Consider the following 7,161-nt stretch of genomic DNA (forward strand, 5'->3'; position numbering starts at 1 on the left):
CGTAGGGTAGTTCCGTTTTTAACTTTTTGAGGAACCTCCACACTGTTTTCCAGAGTGGCTGCACCAGTCTGCATTCCCACCAACAGTGCAGGAGGGTGCCTCTTTCTCTGACTCCTCGCCAGCATCTGAGTTGTTAATGTTAGCACTCTGACAGGTGTGAGGCGGTGTCTCATTGCGGTTTTGATTTGTGTTTCCCTGATGATGAGTGATGCTGAGCATATTTCACGTGTCTGTTAGCCATCTGGATGTCCTCTTTGGAGAAGTGTCTATTCATGTCTTTTGCTCATTTCTTCACTGGATTATTTGTTTTTCGGGTGCTGAGTTTGATAAGTTCTTTACAGATTTTGGATACTAACCTCTTATATGATATGTCGTTTGCAAATATTTTCTCCCATTTCATCAGTAGCCTTTTAGTTTTGCTGATTGTTTCCTTTGTTGTGCAGAAGCTTTTTATCTTGATGGGTCCCAATAGTTCATGTTGGCTCTGGAGATGTATTGGGTAAGAAGTTGTTGCGGCTGAGGTCAAAGAGGTTGTTGCCTGTTTTCTCCTCCAGGATTTTAACGGCTTCCTGTATTATGTTTAGGTCTTTCATTTATTTTGAGTTTATTTTTGTGTGTGGCGTAAGAAAGTGGTCCAGGCTCATTCTTCCGCGTGCCACTCTCCAATTTTTCCAGCACCATTTGCTGAAGAGACTGTCTTTATTCCATTGGATATTCTTTCCTGCTTTGTCAAAGATCAGTTGACCATAAGTTTGCAGGTCCATGTCTAGGTTTTCTATTCTGTTCTGTTGATCTGAGTGTCTGTTTTTGTGCCAGTCCCATACTGTCTTGATGATCACAGCTTTCTAATACAGCTTGCAGTCCAGAACTGTGATATCCCCAGCTTTGTTTTTCTTTTTCAGCATTGCTTTGGATATTCTGGGTCTTTTCTGGTTCCATACTGATTTAACTTCTTGAATGGTAACTGGTTTGTTTGTTTCTTTTGTATATTTCAGTCAACTTTGCCATAGTTTTTTTGTCAACTATTTCATCAACATTGCCATATTTACGAGCATAAAAGTGCTCAGTGTGATTTATGGTTTAGAATTTTTCTTTCTTTTTTTTACTTTGAGAGAGAGAGACAGAGAGTGAGCCCACACAAGCATGGGAGGGGCAGAGGGAGAGAGAAAAAAATCTAAAACAGGCTCCATGCTCAGCATGAGAACTCCATCCCATGACCCTGGGATCATGACCTGAGCTGAAACCAAGAGTCAAGACGGTCAACGACCTGAGCCACCTGGGAACCCCTGGTTTTCAAAATATTGGCTGAATTTCCAAACACACATGACCATAATTCTTTCATCCTATTTTAAAAACCTCTCCCTTTCTCCTCCCATTTTTTCTGTCTCATCGGAATCTTTGGAGGAACCAGTTCTGGGATTTGCTGGGGTTTTTCACTCTCTGCACCATTAATTTTGCTCTTCTTTTCTTTCTTCTGCCTTCTGTGGGTGTGCTCCCAGGTTCTACTTTTGGCTTCTCGAGCTCAATACTCAACTCATTGGTTTCTAGTCCCTTATGTCTTTTGAGAAATTAATTTAAGGCTCAGAATGTATCTGGTGGCTAGCTTGGCTTCAGCTATAAGCAAGAGTTATGGGAAAGTCCGTTTTAAGATGCCAAATGTTTAATTGACTGCTATGAGTTTTTCCTAAACTCATATGATTCAGAAGCACGTTACTGAATTCCTGAGCATCTCACTGCTGATTTCTAATGTAGTCACTGGTCGACTCCCTTAGGGGAGGACTTTGAAAGGCAAGGTGTAGCCCATGCTCTGGGCGCCTGGACTTCTTCAAGGACCCTCCATGCTCACAGGAGTTTGTGACTGAGCATCTTCGAGATGAGTCTGGGGTTGCTCACTGCCCAGTGAGCCAACAACCAACAGCACTGCTTACATTTTAAAACAATGCTTGTTGTTTTCACCTCTAGGTGATACAAGAGACCAGGCCAATAAAACCCTTGGGGTCTGTGAGAATATTGAGTTAAGGCATCGGATGTGCATAAGTGGCTCCAGAGTGACTGGAAACATCAGGCTTCCCACTCCTTTAAACTGAAATTTTAAAACTTTTCTTAAAAAACAATGCATATTTTATTTAAAAAACAAGTAAGTGAGAGGGCACCGGCTGGCTCGGGAGGTGGAGCACACGACTCTTGATCTTGGGGTAGTGAGGTTGAGCCCCACGTTGGGTGTAGAGATTACTTGAAAATAAAATCTTAGGGATGCCTGGGTGGCTCAGTCAGTTAAGTATCTGACTTCTGCTCAGGTCACGATCTTGTGGTCCATGAGTCTGAGCCCCATGTGGGACTCTGTGCTGACAGCCCAGAGCCTGGAGCCTGCTTTGGATTCTGTGTCTCCCTCTCTCTCTACCCTTCCCCTGCTTATATAGTCTGTCTGTCTGTCTCTCTCTCTCTCAAAAATGAATAAATGTTAAAATTTGTATTAAATAAAAAAAGAAAAGAAAATCTTAAAAAACAAATTAAAAATTAAAAAGTAATTGATAGATACACACTCACACACACATGCACAGGCACACACAGGCACAAAACATGCTAAAACCAAGTGCAATCCCACTGAGAAGTCTCACCCATGACTCCAGCTCATCTGTCACCTGTAGCTCAGTGCCACCTGCTCAGGGAAAACTTCCAGGGACCCAGACCAGACCAGGTGCCCCTGTTGGTGTCCTCATCATATATGATATCTCCTCTTCACAGCCTTCACGACAGATATAACACATATGCATTCTTGTACCCATAGGAGGTCTGTCTGTCCCACTAAATTGTGAGCCTCATGAGACTGGGGGCCCAGTCTGGGTTTTTTCTGCTTGCAGCCCCAGGTAGCCCAAAGCCGGGCACAGAGTACAACACACCCCACCAATCAGTCTGTTGGCTATTAATCTCTCATTTCTGTAAAGACAATGAAACATCAGTGCAGGCATATTCCACTGGGAAGAAGTAATTCGAGAAGTTCCTCAGAGCTCATTACAGTGGAATCTACGTCCACATGAGCACACTTGGGAGGAGCTAGGTGGTTGTGCAGGTATAATAATTGCAGGGGTGGGTCCCCCAGAGACCACTGTCAGGGTGGCCAAAGAGCTGGTGGGCAGAGAGGACAGGGATTCTAAGTTGCATGTTCAGCACCTCGGACAGCAGCTCCACATGGCTCAGGGGTCCTCACACGCTAATGCTGTGTTTGCTGTTTCCATGGGGGCCCCAGGGTTGTGGATGGGTGGGGAGAGGTGACATAGCTTTCCCAAGGCCAGAGTATCCCCTGACTCATCAGGACACCAGGGCTCTAGCTCTGACACCCCTCTCCCCCAGCTACTTGGCTGTGTATTTGGGGAGCACTTCATCACTCTCTGTGTCTCAGATTCCCAGCCTGGAGGATGGGGCATCCTGTCCCAGCTGAGGCCTCACTGACGCCCTTGGGTGCTCTCTTCTCTGTATTCTCGTTTACCTGCTGGCGTCCTGTTCCTGCCTGTTCCCGCAGCCAGGTTCTGCCATGTTCCCTCCTGTACCTCCCAGCCAGCGTAGTGTGGGCACACAGTAGGGCTAACAAATAATTGGTCTACTTGTTGACTGAATGAAAAGGATGGCTTTCCGATTTTCTTCCTATGGTCCAGCTTGCACGGATGCCAGAAGAATTCAATTTAAATGTGGAAAGAGAAAAGCAAACACACCTGTAAATTGTTTGGATCTCCGCAGAGTCGGGCATTTTGCCAAATGCAGGTAGCATTGTGGGGAAGTGGCGGTGCGTTTCCTCGTGTACCTTGCATGGCCGGACACGCTGGCTGGGTTCGCAGCCCTGCCTTTGGCTGGCAGACTAATGAGGCGTTTGCACGCGCGTCCTCGAAGGGATTTGCAGCATTCTATGAACAGCTCCCGATGGCTGATCATTTCCAAAGGGAGATGACGTCGAGGCAGAGAAGTAGCATCTAGCCCAGGGTCCGTCCTGTTGTTAGGGAACATGTGATATCACCAGCACCCAGCACCCCTGGATGGCCTGCCCGCACACACCCATGGGGAGCAGGTGGCGGGACCTAGACCCCTGCACCCCTGGCCTCTGCACTCGCGGGGGGCTTCAAGCAGTGGAATCTGTTCTCTGCTCTGGAGACTGGAAGTCAGAAATCCAGGTGTCGAGGGCTCCTGGGGGCTCTGATGGAGGGTCTGCTCCAGGCGTCTCTCCAGCTGCCGGCGTGGATGGACCCGTGTAGATGACCACCCCACCTCTGCCTACACTCACATGGGGTCTGTGTGTCCAGGCCTCCCTCTGCTCGCCTCTCATGAGGACACCAGTCTCTGGCTTGGGGTCCACCTAAGTCCAGGGTGATCTCACTTAGAAATCCTTAACTTCACTGCATTTGCAAAGACCCTTTTTCCAAATAAAGTCCATTTGACAGGCTCTGGGGGTCAGGACACAGACAACCCTGGGGCCACCCTTGGCCTCCCCTACCCTCCAAGCTTACTGGCCCCCACCTGCCTCCTGTCTGGGGCATCTCCAGACACAGACGGCAGTGGCATTCATGTATCCACTGGCCCCAAACGTCAGTGAGGCCCTGCCATGTGCCAGGCACCGTGCATAGGGCCTGGTGCCCACGCAGGGATGCCACAGGGGCAAGGTGTGGTGCACACGGGAGGGATTGTGGGGGGAGGGAGAGGGACTCATGGTGGGGGGAGAGGTTCTGAGCTGCTCTCTCTGGGCTCATGTGCTCCGGAGCCACCAGTAAAATGTTGGGGGGGGGCCCTGCAAGCTGCCCCCCAAAACCTGCAGGAACCGTGGCCCGGAGCCTCTGCTTCTCGCAGGCCAAGTGGGGGTGGGACGGACTCTCTCCCTCTCGGTCTCTCCATCTCGTCTCTCTCCCGCACTGTGGCCCGGGCCCCCTCCCAGCTTCGCGCAGCCCAGTGGCTGTCACTGCCCCTGGGCTGGGCCCGGACCTGGATCTTGGCACGGTGGGCACTTCCGCCCTGTCCCCACGTGTCACCGCACTCACAGCCAAGAGAACAACAGGAATCAAAGACGGCAGCTCCTTCCGCGAACCTCCTTCCACTGCTCTCCGCTGGGCCGGACGGGAGGCGTGTGAGCCTCAGAGGCGGTCCTCAGCTCATCCTGCGCCGGATGACCGGGCAGGGGTGCCGTGAGCAGGCAAGGGGGGAGGGCAGCATTTTTGGAGGGGGGCTGACGACGGGCCCCTCCGGATGTGGAGAGGCTGCCCTTACCCCTCGGCTCTGCAGAGGGACCGCCTGCCCCTGGAGGGCAGGGTCAAGAGGCCACCGTTCACACCGTCCCTCACCTGGCCCCACGGGAGGCGCTCCCTCTGCTGGTGTGGGCAAGGAGAGACGGGGCGCAGGGGCCACCTTTGCCGCCATCCTGCGCCTGCATCTCCATAGAACACCAAGGGGGAGGGGCGCTTCCCAGTCCTGTTCAGACTCAGTTAGGAGTTGGTCGTGAGTAACTCCGGCCCAGGAGCCACTCCCAGAATAAGCTGCAGGCGGATGGAGCCTGGCAGGCGTCCTCCGAGGCCCCTGCCTGCCCCTCCAGCCCCGCTAGGGAGCCATCCCACTGGGGGTCTTCACATGCCTTATGGCAGGGAGGTGAAGGGCCCGCCTATTGTCCAGAGTCATAGGAGACAGCCAGGGGTGACCCTGGAGCCCCCCTCCTCACACAACAGGGGCTGGGGCGCAGAGCAGGTGGGCCAGGAAGTGGCTTCCTGGGGAATCCTGGGGAGGCCTGGAGTCTTCCTGGGGAGGGGTCAGCCCCCCTCAGACACCATCCTCCATCAGCATCTGCTCCTTTGGGTCGGGTGCCACTGTCTCTAGGGGACTTTTTTTTTCCTTTGAGAGAGAGAGAGAGAACGTGCAACCAGGGGAGGGGCAGAGAGAGAGACAGAATGCACAAGCAGGGGAGGGGCAGAGAGAGAGACAGAATGCACAAGCAGGGGAGGGGCAGAGAGAGACGGAGGGAGTCCCAACAGGCTCTGTAGAGACTGAAGCCCACAGACAGGGGTTGTGGGAAGGCAGAGACCCGCCGTGGGCGTCAGCAAGTCCCGGTTCTCCTGCTGGCAGCACCACTGGCGGCTGCGGAGCCTCGGGGGGCTCGGGGGTGGGGAGGACGGGGCGGGGCGGGGCGCTGCCGAGAGGGACGGGCTTCCTGGCGCAGAGCCGGTTCTGACGCAGAGCGCTCCCTGTGTCTGCCGCAGCCTGGACCACACGGATGGATCTGACCTGGGCTCCCGCTCGCGGCTTCCTTCACGGACGGCGGCGGCAGCGCGGTCCCCACGGCGGATGCACCCACGTGCTCTCGGGGCTGAGTCAGTAACGAACGCCGGGCCCTTAGAAAGGCCTCCTCTGGGGCTCTCCTTTCTCATCTCGAAGTATCAGCTGCTCCTTCGTCACTTAATAGCCGGATGGCTTATCAGGTTACCTCGCCTGCCAGACAGGCTCAACATCTGGAAGCAATTAGTGTGTCATTCTCCATGAAGACAGGTGTGTTTGCGGAGCCGCCGAGGGCTGCAGGTGTGCACACGGGCACAGACGGAGGCACCGCTCAGGCGAGGCGCATTCCTACAGACCCGGAGTCCTGTGTGGCTCCAGCCAGGAAAGGGGGGTCTGCCCCCCCCCTCCCCGCTGCAGCAGCGATCCCCGCCTGAGGACTGGGCAGCAGGGCCCTTGCCTGTTTTCCATCTTCACTCGAATGGTGGGGCTTGCGTCGTCCATGGGAGGGCCAGTGCTCACCTTGGCCGGTGCTCCAGGCCCTCTGCAAGGGGGGGGGTGTGCTCCCTGCTTTGGGAGTGGGAGAAAACCCTGCTGCTGTTCGGAACTCCCCCTCCCCCACGGGGAGAGCAGGAGGCCTGTGGCTGTGGCGGATTGTACTGGGCCGATGGGTGAGGCCACCACCCTGGACCTGGGCAGCCTGGTGGAGGGTCACATGCCCACTCAGCTGGCAGGAAAACATGGTCAAGGGGGGCTTCCCAGAAGAGGGAACACCTAAGCTGAGACCCCAACAGCCCATGGAAAACAAGGAGCCCAGCAGGATCCAGGGATTTCTGTTTGGAGCTCAGGCTGCCTGCTGTGGGGGCAGAAAGGAAGGGGAACATTTTGGGAATTGGGGGGGTGCTGTTTCTGAAGGAGGGG

The sequence above is a fragment of the Suricata suricatta genome, chromosome 12 (assembly GCF_006229205.1).
Source record: "Suricata suricatta isolate VVHF042 chromosome 12, meerkat_22Aug2017_6uvM2_HiC, whole genome shotgun sequence".
NCBI lineage: Eukaryota > Metazoa > Chordata > Mammalia > Carnivora > Herpestidae > Suricata > Suricata suricatta.